The following is a 19,842-nucleotide window of genomic DNA, read 5'->3' as shown; positions in this document are numbered from 1 at the left end:
GCAATTCGCCTGTAATCCCCAGAGAGTAGAGGGCAGGGTGGTTTTGGACTAGGCCACCTTGACACCAATGTATAAATTCTTTGGGCTTTATGCTGAGGTTTTTTTTTTTCCTTAGAGTTCTCACTTTAGGTGGGCTCTGAGTTTTGTTTCCCATCTGTACCCCATGTAGCTTTGGAATAACATTACCCTCTCTGAGTTCCACTGTTCACTTAGTTTTTGGTTCTGATAGGCATCAACTTCTGGAGACTTAGTTGATGCAGTTATTTTTTTTTCCTAGCTGGCAAGTTTGGTTAGTTTTGGTTGGAGAGTCTAAAGAGTGTTTTAGTGCAGCATCCTGCTGGAAACACAAGACCCTCATTTCCCCTGTTAGCATTTTTTTAGTGAAAACCTGTGAAATTAGCTTCTGGGTGGTTTTCTCTTCTAATATGATATTGTTTTTGGACAGACAAGCAGAAGACACGGTCAGATGTAGTAATCACTTTATTGAATCTTTAATGTGGACTAGCATGTTTATTCATTCATTCACTCATCATTTTTAAAAGCCTCTATTAAAGGACAGGCTTTTCATTAGGTCCTGGGGATTCAGGTGGAGAGGGCAGACTCCACCCCTGCCTACTCTCATGAGGCTCACAGTTCAGTAACTTGAACTTACAGTACTGTGCTAAGCACTTTGTTTTTTAAATTATTTATTTGTTTATTTGACTGTACATGGTCTTCTTAGTTGTGGCACGTGAACTCTTCGGTACAGCATTCAAGGTCTTAGTCAAGGCTTCCACGATCTAGTTCTCTGACCATGGAGAGAACTCGTGTGCCCTATATTGGGAGTGTGGAGTCCCAGCCACTGGACCACTGGGGAAGTCCTTATATACATTATTTAATTTAATCCTCATCACAACCCTGTGGGTTGTAAACAATTGTTTTGTAGATTAGGGAAAGAAGGCACAGAAAAATTACATAAGTTACAGAAAAATTACATAAGTTTATAATATGTAATTACATAATTACATAAGTTACAAAGTCAGACAACTAGTAAGAAGGGGATCAGGTCTATCTGGCTACAAAGACTTTGTCTTTAACATTATGCTCTTTGTTATGCCAAGAGAGGGCACTGTTGGAGAGAGGGCACTTTCTTTCTCACACGTGTGGAGGGATATGTAAGTAGAAGGCATTGTTAGTTTTCTTAGGAAGAATATGTGTGATAGTTTAGGTTAACTCATGATCAGAGCTTAGATTTCTGAGATACAGGAAGGACTGAGCAGATAAAACCTCTTTTTTGGGACCTCCGTAGTCATTTGTGTCACACAATACTGTTGTTGCATGTGGAAAGCAACCAGGAAGAAGGAATTAGTAGCATCCAGAGAGGTATCTTGAGGTTGTGGAGCTGTTGTTGTCACTTACTTCTGGAAAATGCACCCTGCATAGCAACAGTGTTGGAAGCCAAGTCTGTCCTTGATGTGAGGCTAGCTGGTTCCCTGGATGTGAAAATCTGTGTTTCCTTGCTTAGACTGTCAACCTCCCTGAGGGTCAAGCCTGGGTAATTCGCACCCCTGTACCTCCTGTAGTATCCAGGGTAATACTAGCTGAATGCACAAATAAAAGGAAATAAACTCCTCTGCCCTCAATAATTCTGTTGAAAAGTTTTAAAAGTAAGCAAAAAGCAAGGGAGAGAGGGAAAGATGCATCCAATTAAAGGCAGAGTTCCAAAGAATAGCTACAGGAGACAAGAAGGCCTTCTTCAATGAACAGAGCTGAATAATAGAAGGAAACAACAAAAGGGGAAAGACTAGAGAGCTCTTCAGGAAAATTGGAAACATCAAGGGAACATTTCGCCCAAAGACGGGCCCAATAATGGATAAAAATGATAAAGACCTAGTAGAGGCTGAAGAGATCAAAATGAGATGGAAAGAATACACGGAAGAACTATATAAGAAAGATCTTAATGAACGGGATTACTATGATGGAGTGGTTAGTTACCCAGACTCAGAAATTCTGGAGGGCAAAGTCAAATGGACCTTAAGAAGCACTGTTATTAATAAAGCTAGTGGATGCGATGAAATTCTAGCAGAACTATTCAAATCCCTAAAGGATGATGCCATCAAGGTGCTGCATTCATTATGTCAGCAAATTTGGAAGACCCAGCAGTGATCACAGGGCTGGAAAAGGTCAAGCTTCATCCTAATTCCAAAGAAGGGTAGTACCAAGGAACGTGCTAACCATTGGACAGTTGCACTCCTCTCCCGTGCTAGGAAGGCCATGCTTAAAATCTTGCATGCTAAGCTTCAGCATTATGCGAACCAAGAACTTCCAGATGTCCAGATGGGTTTAGAAATGGAAGAGGAACTAGAGATCAAATTGCCAACATTTCCTGGATTATAGAGAAAGCAAGGGAATTTCAGAAAAAGCATCCATCTCTGTTTTACCACCTATGCTAAAGCCTTTGACTGTGTGGATCATGATAAACTGTGGAAAGCTCTTAGAGTGATAGGAATACCAGACTATCTTACCTGTCTCCTGAGAAACTGTATGTGGGTCAAAAAGCAACTGTTAGAACCCTGTATGGAACAACTGATGGGTTCAAGAGAAAGGAGTACAACAGGGCTGTTTGCTGTCACCCTGTTTGTTTAACCTATATGCTGAGCACATCATGTGAAATGCCAGTCTGGATAAATTATAAGCTGGAATTAAGATAGGTAGGAGAAATATCAACAACCTCAGATATGCGAATGATACTACTTTAATGGCAGAAAGCGAAGAGGAACTAAAGAGCCTCTTGATGAGGGTGAAGGAGGAGAGTGAAAGAGCCGCTAACACTAAATATTAAAAAAACTAAGATCATGGCATCCGGCCCCATTACTGCATGGCAAATAGAAGGGGAAAATGTGGAAGTAGTGTCAGATTTCCTCTTCTTGGGCTCCAAAATCACTGCATATGGTGACTGCAACCATGAAATCAGATGATTGCTTCTTAACAAGAAAATGATGACAAACCTAGACAGTGTATTGAAAAGCAGAGACATTTCTCTGCTGACAAAGGTCCATATATAGTCAAGGCTATGGTCTTCCCAGTGGTCACATGCGGTTGTGTGAGCTGGACCATAAAGAAGGCAGAATGCCAGAGAATTGATGCCTTTGAACTGTGATGCTGGAGAAGATTCCTGAAAGTCCCTTGGATAGCAAGATCAAACCAATCAATCTTAGGGGAGATCAACCCTGAATACTCACTGGAAGGACTGATGCTGAAGCTGAAGGTCCTGTGTTTTGGTCATCTGATGTGAACAGACGAGTCATTGGACAAGTCCTTGATGCTGGGAAAGACTGAGGGCAGAAGCGGAAGAGGGCATCAGAGATGACTGGATGGCATCACAGGGACATGAACTTGGGCAAACTCTGGGAGGTGGTGAGGGACAGGGTGGCCTGGCATGCTGAAGTCCAATGGGTCTCAAAGAGTCGGACACGACTGGGAGACTGAACAACTGCAAGAACTTCTCTATGTTGTATATAATGTAAAAATATTTAAAATAGCATATAAATAGTACTTCTGTGGGTTCTGAATGTTCATGGTAGAAATTTCCTAAATATTAGAAATATAATGATGAAAAGACCTTCTCCTGCAGTCCCCCCAACCTCTCCCCATCCCCATCATCCCATATTCCAGGAAAGCTGGTGCTAATGATTTGGTGGATGGCATTGGTCTTTTTGAGGCAGGCTGGGTCCTGGAACCCTTTGCAGCAGGGCTGCAAAACTTGCACCTGGACGTACGTCTCATGGAGCTACAAAATACAAAGAAACTATATGGGACTAAAATTAACTGTGTGCATGCACAGTTGGAGCAAATTCTGGACCAAAAGATACAAAGACAAAAAAACACCCAACTGCCATTTCTGAAGAGCTAGGAGCAAAGAAACTGGGGTATTGGGAGCAAAGCAGGGTACTGCGCAAGTCCCCACTGCAAAGGGGTGGGCAAACCACCTAAGCCACCCCTCTAGTCCCACCCCTGGACATACCCCTATCCTCAACCCATATGAGGAACCAGCAAACCCCACTCTCACCCCCCACTGCCCTGAGAGCCAGCAAAGAAACAAGTTTCTTGTTTTCGCTCCTTCCTGCAGCTGGCCCAGAAGCCCCAGTAAAGTCTTGCCTGAATTTCTTGTCTGGTCTCTAGTCAATTTCTATTGATTGGAGAAGGTCAAGAACTCTGGTTGGTATTATTTTTTCTACCTATGACAATACCGGCATGCTGCCGCCTACATAACTTCCTACTCTGTGCTTATCACTCAGGCGTCTTTGGAAGCCTTTTCCGAATCCTTAAATATCCTTCAAGGACACAATCTTGAATGGCTGTTGGATGTTTCAGACCTTTTGAGGTCCGAGCTGGTAAGAGCTGGACTGCACAGAGGCCCCCCCATAGGGCCTGTGGGATCTGGGAGGTTGGAAGTACACTGTCTCCATCTCTGCTGTGGCTGTTGCAGTGTGGAACATCACTCTGTGCCGGGGCTCTGGGTGGCAGGCAACCCACCCCCCACTCCTCATAACTCTCTGAAGAAAGTTCCTTGGAGACAGAAGCTCTGGAAGGTGCAGAGAGGTGAAGTGACTTGCTGAGGGGCAGTTCAGTTCAGTCGCTCAGTCATGTCGGATTCTTTGCGACTCCATGGACAGAGAGCTAGGAAATGGTGAACGATGATGTCTATTTCCAAGCCTTGCGTACTGATTTGCAACACCACTGCTGGCAGCTGAAGGAGCTGCTGGACTCGCCAGGAAGAAGGAAATAGTAACATCTGAAGCAGTACCCTGGGGTTGGCTGCTGCTGGGCCCCCCTGGGCGGGGAGAATCGGAAGCTTGCTCAGGGTGTTATAGCCCCAGCTTCCCACCTGAGGACTCCCGGCCCAGCCCGGCTCCCTGCTCCACACATTAGTTGTGAGGTTAACTGGCTCGGATCACAAGCTCACGGCTGGCTCTCTCCTCAGGGTGGCAGAGGAGCCCCTGGTGGGAGACAGGGAGAAAGGGGACGAGAAGCTGGGGGGCCCCAGGCAGTGAAACATCTCTGTCCATGCTTCTCCCTTAAGGAGCCTTTGGTGGTTCATTAGCATGGAGCAGAGGATAATTAGCTGACTAATTATGAAGGGGGAAGTTCCCCCCCCCCCCCACAAGCTATCCAGTTACATCCAGGGACAGAGAGTGTTGTCCTCTCCAAGACCTTTCCCGCTCTTGTTCTTCTCCAGAGACTAGGGGTTTCTCGCCTGTGTGATAAAGGCTCCTATCTGTGCCAACGGTGACACCATTTGTCACCCTCAAAAACTGCGCCAAGAACACTGTGTGTGGGGGGGGGTTATTGTGCGCAGTAACGGCTATTACATGAATTGGCATTCCTTTGCAGCCACAGGCTTAAAAACTTCCTGGTTATAATTAGAACCATTTCTAAGTGTTCTGACACACTCGGGGGGCTGCCCAGAGCTCGCTGAGCTGTGGGGAGCAGAGCCGGAAAGCTGGGTTCTAATCCTGCCTTCGGCCACTGTGGCTGTTGGCTCAGATTCACTGGGAACCTCGGGGTTGGGAGACCTTGGCCCACGAAAGAGGGAGCGGCTTCCTTGAAGGTCACCGCCCCCCACCCCCATCACATCCTGAATTTCCTTCAGGGCTTCTCTCCCTTTCTGCTGGGGAGTCAGGGGTGGTAAGGTTGGAGGGTGTAATGCCAGCCTGACTCCATAAATGTGTGGATTATGTGTGCTGTGCTGAGTCGCTCAGTCATGTCTGACTCTTTGCGACCCCGTGGACTGTAGCCTGCCAGGCTCCTCTGTCCATGGGATTCTCCAGACAAGAATACTGGAGTGGGTTGCCTTGCCCTCCTCCAGGGGATATTTCCAACCCAGGGATTGAACCCAGGTCTGCCGCGTTGCAGGTGGATTCTTTACCATCTGAAGCTCAAGAATATTGGAGTGGGTAGCCTATTCCTTCTGGAGATCTTCCTGACCCAGAAATCAAACCAGGGTCTCCTTCACTGCAGGTGGATTCTTTACCAGCTGAGCTACCAGGGAAGCCTGTTTGGATTATATGTTCACCTAAAAATGTTACATTTTTTTAAATTTTTACTTTTTATTATTTTAATTGTTTCCTATATTTCTTTTTTGGGGGGAAAAATAGCTTTTGAGGTATAATTGACATACAATAAATGGTACATAAAGGAAAAATGTTGCGTTTTTAGATGAAAGGATTTTAGTAATCATTTAACTGTGTGGTTTTCAATCTGGGGGGAGACTTTCAAAAAACACACGTGAACCAGTCTCCCAGCTCAGGTAGGGGCTCTGAAAAGGGCTCTCCAGTTTTCTGTTTTTTGAGCTGTTGATTCACAAGCATCTGTAAAAAATAAGACAGAGAAAGCCACTGTACTCTTCACCCAGTTTCCTCCTGTGGTAATGTCTTGTAAAACTATACAGGTAGACCTTGTTTTATTGCTCTTCACTGCTTTGCAGATACTTCAGTTTTTATAAATTGAAGGCTTGTGGTAACCTTGCATTGTCAGATGATGGGTAGCATTTATTTTAGCAACAGTATTTTTAAATTAAGGTATGTACTTTGTTGTTTTAGACACGGTGTTATTGTACACTCAATAGACTGCGGGAGCATATAAACATCACTTTTATATGCACTGGGTGGGAGACCAGAACATTCGTGGGACTCACCTTCATGCGATATTTGCTTTATTGCTGTTCTATGGAACCCAACCTGCAACCTCTCCCAGGTTTGCCTGTGGTCATAACCCAGATATTGGCATCAACACAGTCAAGATTCAGAACATTTCTCTTCCCATAAGGATATGTCATGCTGCTTTTAAAAAAACATCTATATTTGTTTATTTATTTATGACTGCGTTGGGTCTTCACTGCTGCGTGCGGGCTTTCTTTGGTTGTGGCAAAGGAAGCTGGGGCTACTCCTTGTTGCCGAGTGTGGGCTTCTCACTGTGATGGCTTCTTTTGTTGCAGAGCACAGGCTCTAGAGCTCACGGGAGTTGTGGCTCACAGGCTCTATAGCTCACGGCAGTTGTGGCTCACAGGCTCTAGAGCTCACAGCAGTTGTGGCTCACAGGCTCTAGAGCTCACGGGAGTCGTGGCTCACAGGCTCTAGAGCTCACGGGAGTCGTGGCTCACAGGCTCTAGAGCTCACGGAGGTTGTGGCTCACAGGCTCTAGAGCTCACGGGAGTCGTGGCTCACAGGCTCTAGAGCTCACAGGAGTCATGGCTCACAGGCTCTAGAGCTCACAGCAGTTGTGGCTCACAGGCTCTAGAGCTCACGGAAGTCGTGGCTCACAGGCTCTAGAGCTCACAGGAGTCGTGGCTCACAGGCTCTAGAGCTCACGGGAGTCGTGGCTCACAGGCTCTAGAGCTCACGGGAGTCGTGGCTCACAGGCTCTAGAGCTCACGGGAGTCGTGGCTCACAGGCTCTAGAGCTCACGGGAGTCGTGGCTCACAGGCTCTAGAGCGCACGGGAGTCGTGGCTCACAGGCTCTAGAGCGCACGGGAGTCGTGGCTCACAGGCTCTAGAGCTCACGGGAGTCGTGGCTCACAGGCTCTAGAGCGCACGGGAGTCGTGGCTCACAGGATCTAGAGCTCACAGGAGTTGCGGCTCACAGGCTCTAGAGCTCACAGGAGTCGTGGCTCACAGGATCTAGAGCTCACGGGAGTCGTGGCTCACAGGCTCTAGAGCTCACAGGAGTTGTGGCTCACAGGCTCTAGAGCTCACGGAAGTTGTGGCTCACAGGCTTTAGAGCTCACAGGAGTTGCGGCTCACAGGCTCTAGAGCTCACAGGAGTTGTGGCTCACAGGCTCTAGAGCTCACGGAAGTTGTGGCTCACAGGCTTTAGAGCTCACAGGAGTTGCGGCTCACAGGCTCTAGAGCTCACAGGAGTTGTGGCTCACAGGCTCTAGAGCTCACGGAAGTTGTGGCTCACAGGCTTTAGAGCTCACAGGAGTTGCGGCTCACAGGCTCTAGAGCGCAGGCTCTCAGTGTTGTGGTGCCCTGGCTAGTTGCTCCTTGGCAGGTGGAATCTTCCTAGATGAGGGATTGAACCTGTGTCCACTGACAGGCAGATTCTGAAGCAGTGGACCACCAGGGAAGTCCATGCTGCTCTTTTCTACCTCATTCACTTCCCTCCTATCCCCACCCCTTCCTTTGTCGTCATTGTTGTTAAGTCTCTAAGTCGTGTCTGACTCTTTGTGACCCCATGGTCTGTAGCCCGCCAGGCTCCTCCATCCGTGGCATTTCCCAGGCAAGAACACTAGAGTGGTTTGCCAGTTCCTTCTCTGCCCCTTCCTTAACCCCTCTCAACCCTAATCTGTTCTCCATGTCTATCAGTTTGTGGTTTCAAGACTATTACATACATGGAATTATGCAGTATTAAGTCTTTTGGGATTGACGTGTTTCATGCATCATAGTTCTCTGGAGATTGATCCAGATTGTCCTGCGTATCAACAACTGTTCTTTTCTATCATTCGCAGGGTGTACTGCTGTGTATCAGTAGTTCCTTTTTACTGGTGTGTATTGTTCCAAGGTGGTGCAGTGGTGAAGAATCCGCCTGCCAATGCAGGAGATGCAAGAGAAACTGGGTTTGATCCCTGAATGGGTAAGATCCTCTAGAGGAGGAAATGGCAGCCCACTCCAGTATTCTTGCCTGGAAAATTCCATGGACCGAGAAGTCTGACGATCTGTATAGTCCGTGGGGTCGCAAAGAGCTGGACACAACTGAGCACACACACACATTCTCAGTAGTTCCTTTCTACTGGTGTGTGGTGTTCCATGGTATGAATATACTGCAGTTTGTTGAGCTGTTTACCCATTAAAGGACATCTAGATTGTTTCCAGTTTTTGGCTGTTACAAGTAAAAATGCTAGAATCATTCAGGTAGAGCTGTTTTGTGTGTGAGTAGAAGTTTTCATTTTTCTGGGATAAGTGCCCAGAAGTGCAATTGCTGGGTCATATGATAATTGCATGTTCTGTTCTTAAAGAAACTGCCAAACCGTTTCCCACAATGGGTACACCATTTTACATTCTTATCAGCAGTGTACGGGGGATCCAGTTCCTCTGCATCTTCATCAGCATCTGGTGTTGTCACTATTTTTTATTTTAACTATTCTGGGAAGTGTGCAGTAGTATCAGGTTGTGGTTTGTAAGTTGCCTTTCCCTCATGGTTAATGATGTTGAAGATCTTTTCATGTGCTGATCGGCCGTCTGCAGATCCTCTTTGGTGAGATCTCAAGCAGGTTCCAACGGCAGCGCTGGTCGCATACCAGGCCTCGTCCACCCTTCTGCCCAAGAAAGTAGGCTCTCTTTCTGCTTGTTCTACTTGCTCAGAACTTGTTCTCAGTTCTGCGTGTCAGTGAACAGTTCTTGCTTAGGTCAAACAATGCCTTGGGAATAAGCCCTGTGCCCATTTGTAGACATTTTGTTATCTGTAGCCTCTAGAGTAACTTAAACTGGGCGGTGGGAAACGATGGCTGTATCTGTCAGGAGCACTCTTGCTGATGCTGGTGTCTCTGGGACTCAGACCTCTGGGAGTCGGGGGCACTGGCTGGCTAGTGTTGGAATCTAGGGGTGAGGTGGGGACAGTGAAGTGTTTATGCAATTGCTGGGAAAACTGCAGAGTGGATTCAGCTTCCGCTACAAGAAGAAATTGCTGCTGCTGGGGTGAAGGGGTGTCGTTAGGAGGACCTCACAGGAGCAAAACCAATCTCCGTGTTCCATCTTTGGGGATATGTTTCCTGGGATCCCTCCTGGTTCAGTGAGGTCTGGTCAGGAGACAGAAATCACATCACTTATTTAAATAGGGAGAACTTAACATAAAGAATTGTTAGCCAGGTCTAAGGTTGTTAACTAAGTTGCTGAAAAGGTCAAAAGAGAATGTTGAGGGCTTGCGGAAGGGATGGGAGAACTAAAGAAAAATGTTGGAATTATGAAGGCTTAGGCTTCCCTGGTAGCTCACACATTAAGAATCCGCCTGCAATGGGGAATACCTGGGTTTGATCCCTGGGTCCAGAAGATCCCCTGGAGAAGGGAACAACAACCCGCTCTAGTATTCTTGCCTGGAGAATCCCACGGACAGAGGACTGGTGGCCTGCAGTCCTCATAGGGTCACAGAGAGTCAGACACGCCTGAGTGACTGACACACAGACAGACAGACAGACACACAGACACACACAGACACACACAGACACACACAGGAATTTAGAGGAGCAGCTCCAGGGGGGAGGAAACGCAGACCTCTGAGGGTGAGGCTTAGCTGGGGCTGGTGTTTCTGACACCAGATGAGAAGCCCTGTGGGCCTGGGACCCAACTTTTTTTTTGGGGAGGGCGGTCTGTGCTGGGTCTTCATTGCAGCACACGTGGGATCTTAGTTCCCTGACCAGGGATCGAACCTTCATCCCCTGCATTGGAAGGCGGATCCTTAACCACTGGACCACCAGGGCAGTCCCACCTGGAACCCAGCTGTTAAGGGATAGATGCAGTAGGGCTGGTTCTGGTGTCACAGTGGGGCTGTGAAGGAGCAGAAGCGAGCAAGCCTCCTTCGTCCCCCAGTTTTGCAGGCTCTCTTTACCCGCTTCATGGCACAGCCTGCTGGCAGAACTGACGCAGGCTGCTGAGTCCCCACCCATGTCACAGAACAGATAGAGAAGTGCAGGGTTTGGGTGAGAGACATTAGATCCGTGACTGGCCTCACGGCCAAGAATCCTGGCTCTGGAAGCAGACATGCCTGAATTGCAATCCTGGCTCCTTCCAGCTTTATGGCTTGGAGCAGTCACTTTACTTCACTGAGGCTCAGTTGTCCTAGAGGTGAAATGAGGATGAAATGCCCACAATGAAGAGCTGTTCATGGGGCTTACATGAGAGAATGTATGTGAAGCCTGGTACATCGTTGTTTAGTCCCCAAGTCATTTCTGACTCATTTGTGACCCCATGGACTGTAGTCTGCCAGGTTCCTTGTCTATGGGATTTCCCAGGCTAGAATACTGGAGAGGATTACCATTTCCTCTTCTGGGGGATCTTCCTGACCCAGGGATCAAAGCCCCATCTGCTGCATTGCAGGCAGGTTCTTTACCACTGAGCCACCTGGGAAATCCCACCTGGTACCCAGAGTATCCAGGAGATAAAACTTTGTAACTCATACTCTCCTAACTGGCAGACATGTGAGTGGTCCTTGGGATTGGAACAGGAGCCTGTCACCGTGGATACGGTGGAGGCTAAGAGACCAGAGACTTGGCTATAGTTTCCACTCTGGTTGCTTGCCGTGTGACCCTGGACATATCACATACCCTCTCTGGGTCTCAGCTTCTTAGCTGTGAAGTGAGAGGGTAAATGCTCCAAGGCACTTTTCTGGGAGATCAGACATGGCCGCCTCTAACAAGTCGTAATTGTACCAAACCTTTATTTGCACCGAGGATGGGAAACAAACTGCTCAAGGACATTTAGTGGGTGAGAAGACTAAGTGTACTCAGGGTTCACATGGTCAGGAGAAGTTCTGCTGGGAGTTCTTCTGGAGGAAAGCTCAAGATACTGATGAAGAAAAGGTGGGTAGAGAGGGAGAGACCCCTTCCCACTTTGGAATCTCAGCAGAGACGACGCCTCCACTTGCTCAAGAGACAGCTGGCCTGGCTGGCCTGTGTCCCTAACCTGGCTGACCATTGTCATCATCCGGACAGGCTGTAAAAACATACGTTCTTGGGTTCCTCCTCCGAGACTCAGTTAATAGGTTCAGGAGCAGGACCTTGGACTGTCTCTAACAAATACTCCAGGGAGGCCCGCTGGAGGCTCTTTCACAGAACAGTGTTTGGGAACCTCAGCCTGATTCATAAAAGGCATTATCCCCTGTCACTGCAAGTGATGTCTCTCCCTGGCGTGTTTCCACAATCATATGGACATTAATAAGAACGGGTGATGTTTATTAAACACTTACTATTTGCCAGGAGTTGTTCCAAGCATTTATACACTCACACATCTATACAATCATCTGTGTAATCGCATTGTAGTCATCTTTATGAGTGTGTACACACACATACCCCTTCTAACAGCCCCAGCGATCGGTAGGTGATATTAACAGTCCCATTTTACAGAAGAAGTAAAGCGAGTAATTAAGAGGTTAGGTAAGTGGCAGAATTGCTGCAGCTGGGTCACGAGGTACCCATAAGATCAGGGTAGGGCCATAGCGCAGGTCCCGGCAGAGTGATCTGGGGGCTCAAGGAACATTTGGTCATAAATGTGGAGTCAGGAAAGGCTGCGTGGAGGGGCAGCCTTGGCTAGTTCCTGTGGTCCTCAGACAGGAGAACGCCTAACCTGTGATGACAGTCTGCTCGCCACTGGCTTCCTTCCCTGTCTCTGAGACTTCTGCTTTACTGACACGAGGTGTGTGCAGCCGGGGCCAGATGCCACCAGCAGACCCAGGGGACCAAGCCCCCTTCGGGCCAGCGGTCACTTCCTCCTGCTCTGTGTCCACAGGGAACCCATGTTCCCAGGGCTCTGTTGGGCTCCAGCTCTGAGACCGGGGACGAGCTAAATGTCACTCAGACCCCATCTGGGCTTAAGATGGGAGAAGAGGAAATGGGCTGACGTTGCTGTAGGCACGGTTTAGAGTTACACACAAGGGGCTTTCTGAGATGGGTTTTTAGGGGAGAGGCTGGTGCTGTAGCAACTATTTGGGCTCTGGGATTGGCCAGACCCACAGTCAGGCCAAGGATCTGTGATCTCGGGCAAGTTACTCAACCCCTCTGTTCCCTTTTCCATCCTGGAGATAGAGATAATCACTGCAGCCCTTGTCTGCCTGGGTTGTGTGCCCTGAGCTGAGTCGGGGTGTGTAAAGCACCCGGCATTGGGCACAGCACATTAGAAGCACTTAATAAATGTCTGTTTTATTATTGTTTAGAGACCAGTTAGGGCACATGCGATACTCATTTCTCGTTATTTTCAGCCTCAAAAGTGGAAGTGGTGGGCCATGTTAGGGGAAATTAACATTCGTGTCTTTTTTTAATCCACCAAATATTTATGAAGTGTCTACTACTCAGGGCTCCCTGTGGGAATACAGCTGTGACAAGGTGACCACAGTCCTTGCCAGTTGGGAGCCACCAGCCTAGAGGGTGGGGTGCCACAGTGACATGCCCTGGGCCGGGGTGGGTAGGCACAGGAGTGCCCCGGGCACTCGGAGTCTTTTTGGGGTGGGGATGGTCAATAGCTCCCCAGGACCTCCAGGAAGGATGAGAGCTAGGGAGCCAGGACCCTGGGTGGGAAGTGGGGTGAGGGAATGGTGTTCCAGGCAAAGGGAACAGCCGTTGCAAAGGCTGAGAAGGGAAAGTGCCAGGCATTCCAAGAATTGAAAGCGAGGAGGGAGATGAGGCTAGAGGCACATCTATAGGAGGACTGGAGGCAGAGACCAGCAAGCTGGCTGAGAAGGGAGGGAACCAGACCAAAGCTCTCCGTGGCTCATGAGGCTTCCTGGCTGTATCTTCACCTTCAGCTGCCTGTGGGGAAAACAAGCCCTTACCTGTACCCCGGCTTCCTTTGTGTGTACATAAGTCATTCTTAGTCGTCACCACTCTCTTCTCTGGACTGCATTTCTGTTCAAATTATCCTTGGCACCCTTCTCCCCGCCCCTCCCCTATTATTTAATTGAAAACCATTCATCTAATTAGCAACTGTCGGGATGGTTTTGGTGTGGTTTTGCTTGGAAGGACTGGGCTACATTGGGTGACATCTTGGATTTTTTTTTCCCAGCTCCAAGAGTCTATCATTGGGTTCCCACATTTGTCTTGGTCTGAGAATGTTCCAAGGCAGAGATCAGAGACCAGGAGTTTGGGAGCCTCTTGTTGTCTCTGGGGCCGACCATTTCCGGCAGCGTGGCTGAAGTTTGGGCCTCTGTTACTGCCCTTTCTCTATCCAGACAGGGGCCAGACCTGGATGCCCATCTGACCTTTGAGGGAGGGGGCAGTGAATATGTGACATGTACGGTGTTTGATATTCCAGCTTCCTTCCTCAGACACTGAGGCTCCTCTCTTTCTTCCCCCCTGCACACCCCGCAGTCTTTTCTCCCCTAATACTCTCTTGCATTTTTTTTTAAATTTCTCTGCATCAATAAGGAGATGTGGCAGCAATCAGCGGGGATCTACATTTTCACCTGGGTCCTCTGTGCAGTCCTCTGTTTGAGACTATCCTATGTGATCTTTTCTGAGTCTATATTAGGTGCTTTGGTTCTCAAAGTCAATATAAAGGCTGAACTCTGCAGGGCTGTTGAATAAAAAGGACCCGGCATGTAGAATCAGGGGATGTGTTTGTGTCCCAGATCCCTCACATGTCTGTGTCTCTTGAGAAACCATTTTCCCTCTCCTGAATTTCAGTTTCCTCATATGCATTACCACAATGGAAAACAAAAAGAATAATAATACAGAACATTCACTGTACTCACTTTCTTCCAGGCACTGTGATAAAACTTTTGATCTCAATGGATCCTTACAGTAAACCTGTTGGCATTATCGTTCCATTTTACAGATGCGGAAACTGAGGCTTGGAGAGTACCTGACTTGCCTGAGATCACAGATTGGCAGAACCAGGACTTCAACCCAAGTCTATGGAGTGCCAAGACCCATATGGTATTCTGCCTGGTATTTGGTTGGTAGATCCTTGCCTATTCGTCAAGGATGAAGGGGTCACAAGTGACTGAACCCACTTTGGCAAGTCTATAATGAAATGTCAGCTGAAAGGATTTGGAAGACTAGAAAAAGCAGTTCTGTGTCTTGAGTCTCTGGCGCTGCAGTACTCATGTCCTACAGTAGAGTGCGGTGTGGACAGACAGTAATGAAGCGCGTGAATGAGAGATGGGAAGAAGGAAGCAGGGAGGTCTGCAAGGTGGTACCCTGTGGTCGTTTCACTGCAAGCTGTTGGGTTTGCCAGCCTTTGACGTCATCTGTAACGCTGAAGCAGGGGTATTCTTGACAAGCTAATGCAATGGTTGGATTTATTCCATTTCAGGGTTGGGCTAATGGCAATCGGTGAAAACATTTTCTGGAAATCAGATATTTGGATTGGTTGTACTCTGTAGGGTCTCGGGAAGGTGGGAGGTGGGGTAAAGGATAAGCAGTCACTGGAAAAGCATCGTGGCTGGTTGATCATTCCATTCTGCGCCGTGGAGACCCTGCCCTCAAGTCAGGAAGGCAAGCGGATGTGACTAGGAGACAGCGGGGAGGGAAGCTCCGTTGAGTAAATAAGACCATTGAGACCAAGTCATTTTTCTGACCACAATTCTCTTCCAAAATACTGTGGCTCTTTCTTAAACTGACAGATGCATGGAAACTCATCCAGGCCACACTCTCTGGGGCCACCTCAGGGCTATTGGAGCTGTCTCTGGCTCCACAGTTCCTCTCCTCTGTGGAACCTTCTTGAGTGTGTCTTTTGGGCAGGAAATAGCTGCTCAGGAGGGGAGGATACCCAGCGTTAACTTACTAGGTCAGAGGACACAAGTAACCACTTTCTGGGCAGAGGAAGGATGGGGGAAAGAGTGGGGACCCTTCACTGTGTGCTCAGGCTCCTCATCAGTGAAGAGGGAAGGCTGGGCCCCGGTCCCCAAGCTTCCTTTCCCCAGGGGATTCCCCATGGGATGACTGGTCAGATATTTGAGAACCTGGCCTGGGCTTGCTCTAGAGATCAATTTTTGGGTTCCATTCATTGTATCCAGTGAACTTGATAAACCGATGGCTGGCTCCGATCCCCAGAGCACCAGTAATGTGTAAAGATCAGGGAGGGCGGGAAGCAGTACGGAGCCCAGCATCTGACCTCGAGGTGACCTGAGGGCCAGTCCAGAGCCGAAGGGCTTTGGAGACCAGGTAAGGGCTGGGGTACTTGAAGGATTTGGGCGAAGGCTTTTTTAGAGCAGAGGCTTCTCTGATGACTCAGCAATGCAGGAGACACAGGAGACTTGGGTTTGATCCCTGTGTCGGGAAGATCCCCTGCAGGAGGAAATGGCAATCTACTCCAGTATTCTTGCCTGGAGATTCACATGGACAGAGGAGCCTGGCAGGCCACAGTCCATGGGTTCACAAAGGGTTGGACATGACTGAGAACGCATGCACATTTTTTGAGGAGGCAAGACTTGGACTAGATCAGGAAAGATGGGCAGACATCAGAATCCCCCCAAACACTTTCCTTTAAAAATGTTCAAGCAAACAGTACTTCTTGTTTGTGTCCTCAGTAAAGGGTCCAAAAACAGTAAAAACAAACAAATAAACAAACAAAAATAACAGAGGTGTCAGGAGAGATCTCCAAGGATGCCAAGACTGGCAGCCGTGGGTCCTGTTATCCAGACTCCAGGGAAAGAAAGGGAGTGGGCCACTGGTGCTGACCCTTTAAAGCATATTGCCAGCCCAGGGGTGGGGGGCACTGGAATCTCCCTCTGTAGCAGTAATGAGATTCCAGGGTGGTAGATGGGCATTGGATCCCGGGTATCACAGAAGAAACCCCAGTGCTACCAGGTGAGCTGGGACCAAACCTGGCTGCATCTCAGACTCAATCTGGGAGCCTGAATCGATGAGAGGACCGACTCCTTGGCAGACCTGAGGAATCAGCGTCTCTAGGGGTGGGAACCTGGAATCTGTACTAGGTGGATCCCTCTTCTGGACCGTTCACTGCAGGAAGCATTGGCCCAGACCTTCTGAATTTCCCCACCAGCCTTCCTGTCCCGGTGTGACCCTCAGACTGGGGCCAATGGCTGTGATGCTGTCGGAAACCTGGGCGGCCCCCCTCTCCCCACGTTTGTGTGAGGGCCCCAGCACTCATCTCAGCAGCTCTGGCCTGCAGGGCAGTCAGCCCCCTGGATGCTCCCCAAGCTCTTCTCTGAAGCAGGAACCACTTGGCATATCCAGTGATCTTTTGTCCCAGTGGAGAGAGACCAGAACATGGATAAATGCAATTGTGAAAGCAATTTTTCTCAGACCAGGATCATAGAAGACAATTCCTCAGCATTCAAATATTATAATGAGTCCAAGTTCCACTTCAAAGGGAGCTAATTTAATAAAAGGAAGAGCTGGGGCTCCGAGGAATTCTAATTAGATTTCTTTCCACACTGCCCCTTGAGTTTTTTTTCTGAAGAGCAGCCAGAGCTGCTTGATTGTGTTATGTTTGGGTCCAGTGTGAAGAAACTTGGAAGCTGAGCCTGGCTCGGGGAAGACCATTCATCTGACTAAAGCCTGACAACTCAGATCCTGCTCCCAGCAGGAGAGGGGTCTGGCTACCGTGAACGTCAAATAGGATTTGGGGTGGCAGGAGTCGGGGTGGGGAGGGAGGGGACTTGGGGTAGCAGAGGGCTTCCCATGCCAGCTTGAGGAGATGGGAAGATGGGGTGGGTTAGGAGAGTGAGATCTGGAGCAAGACTACTTTTTCCTTTCCCAGTAACGTGACCTAAGTATGTGGTGTGACCTCTCTGCACCTCAGTTTCCTCATCTGTGAAGTAGGGTTAATGATAGAGCCTACTGTATAAGGCAGATGGGAACACTGCATGTACTAAGACACATATAGTGGCTAATAGTACCTGGCACAGAGTACTATTATTATTACTTTCTAATGTAAGGAAATTAAAAGATGGGAAAGGCTTCTCAGGTCAGGGCTGGCTTAATTTTGCATAAATCCACTGGGCTCAGAAGCCAGCTTGGAGGAAGTACCCAGGAGAGGGTCTATTTCTGCTATTGTTACAAGATCAAAGAGGTCACAGTTCAAGTCCTGGTTTTGCCACTTATTAGCTGTGTGACCTTGGACAAGTTGCTTTACATCTCTGGGCTTCAGTGTCTTTGGCTATAGAGGAATGATAGCAATGATGAACAAAGGGAGGAGTGACACTAAGGGAAAATGTGTGCTAGGAGCACCTAGTAGGGCCAGGCTCATACTTGGGCCATAATAAATTTTATTACTCAAACCATCCATTCTATAATACAAAGCTTTTCATACGTTTCACCTCTGGAATTTGGACGCCTCTTGTGATTGATGGTGTCTTACATTTGCTATTGTCTGGGCAAACACCGGAAGCTCCAGAGTCAAGACTTGCAGAATGGGAGCAAGAGCTGTGGTAGAAAAATCCAGGGGGAAGTTAGGAACACCATGGTTGGGGGACAGGATTTGGCAAATCCTCCATGTTTGGCAGCATTGCCCACAAGGGGTCAAAAGTGAGCTAGTGCTGTTGAGGCCTCTGATGGACACTTGGAAGTTGGGGATCAGCCTTCAAAGTTGGGGTTGAGGCGGGAGGGACGGCGGAGATGCCCAGGATCCAAACTCCTAAGGATCCACTCACGACCCAGGTGGGATGCCAGGCGATGTTTAGATAGGAAGTGGTTCTACAGGAAGCCCGGGCCTGGGAATTTTTTCGATCAAACAGCACTCAAGCTGTGTTGTTTGGTATTTCGCCCGGTGCCAATTCCATGCAGGATGTGAAGTGTGTTAGGGCTGGACGGGCCTCTCCGGCTGCTTTGTGGAGGAGGAAGCAGGGCAGTAACTGCCGCACATGGGTTTTCCCTCACTTCCCAGGTAAACTGTCGCACCCTGGGGAGAAGGAGGGACCTGCTTGCTCACCTTGGAGCCCTTTCAGGGCTTGGGTGAAGAGGCCCTGGCTGCCGCAGGCAGCCCTGACCTGCCGGAGACAACTGCGACTGTTTCACACAAGCGGGGGATCTGAGGCTTTCTAGGAACCAGGCACTGTGCTGACTGCAAATACATTTTCTCTCTCCTGCAATAGTAGCGACGGCAGTAACAGCCGTCGCTGGAGGGCTCACACGAGCCAGGCACAGCGCCAAGCCCGGGGCGGTCCTCATTGCATTTGCTGTCGACGCGGCGTCTGTAGCAGATGGGCGAAGCTGTGGGCTTTTGCCCTCAGAGGACATGGCCTCGGATCTTCGCTTCTTCCTTGTAGCAATGGGAGTCACCCAACCTGTTCAAGCTTCCGAGTCTCCGTCTGCCAGGTGGAGGTGGTCCTAGTATCTCGGGCTGTTACAAAGATTAGAAATGCGCACTGCTTCTCCATTGCATCTGGCATATTTACTGCGTGTTCACCCAACTCTAGTAATTGTCCGTGTGGAAAACAAACTTCCTGGCAGTCGGAAAAGTTGGACATCACTGAAGATGAGGAAACAGAGGCCCAGAGAGTTAAATGACTTGCTTAGCATCACACGGTGACAGGGAGCTGGGCTGGGATTCAAAACCAGGACTACCGGACACCCACCCTTTACTCAGGGCTCCGATCCTTCCTCAGTGGCCAGAGCTGCTGTCCTCCTCATGTGGCAGGCCCTGGGGAAAGGCCTGCAGGCAGTGTCCCCAGAGGGCCCAGGCAGAGGGTGGGCAACAGCTCGGCCATGTGGTGAAGGGTGTGGGATCTGCAGTGTCATCCTGCCAGGCTGACACTCCCTGGATGTGTGACTTTCAGCCGGTGACTTAGCCTCTCTGGGCCTCTGTCCCCTTATTGGTAAAATGAGGATTAAATGCAATAAGAAATGTAAAGTGCTCAGCCTTGGGCCTCCTTGTGTGTCCAGAGCTCAGAGTTGGAGCTTCCCAGAGGCCACTTGTTGTTGTTATTATGGTTTTTATTTTATGTTTTTATTATCACCCTGGGGTGGTCACCCACTTGAAGGTGGGCCCTCCATCCTCCTCCCTGGGAGCCTTCAGAGCCAGAGAGTGGCCCAGCAGGACCTCTGGGGCCATGAGGCATAACTGTTTGAAGTAGTGTCCACTTCAGTCCTGTCCACTTCTCCGGCCAGGGCAGAGGTCCGGTCTGACCGGCTGATAGTCCCAGCTGCCCAAGATAGGGGAGGTTGGATCCTGGCGCCTGCACACCTGGCAAGAG

The sequence above is a fragment of the Odocoileus virginianus genome, chromosome 30 (assembly GCF_023699985.2).
Source record: "Odocoileus virginianus isolate 20LAN1187 ecotype Illinois chromosome 30, Ovbor_1.2, whole genome shotgun sequence".
Taxonomy (NCBI): domain Eukaryota; kingdom Metazoa; phylum Chordata; class Mammalia; order Artiodactyla; family Cervidae; genus Odocoileus; species Odocoileus virginianus.
The sequence above is the reverse complement of the archived record's forward strand: the minus strand, read 5'-3'. Positions refer to the sequence as shown.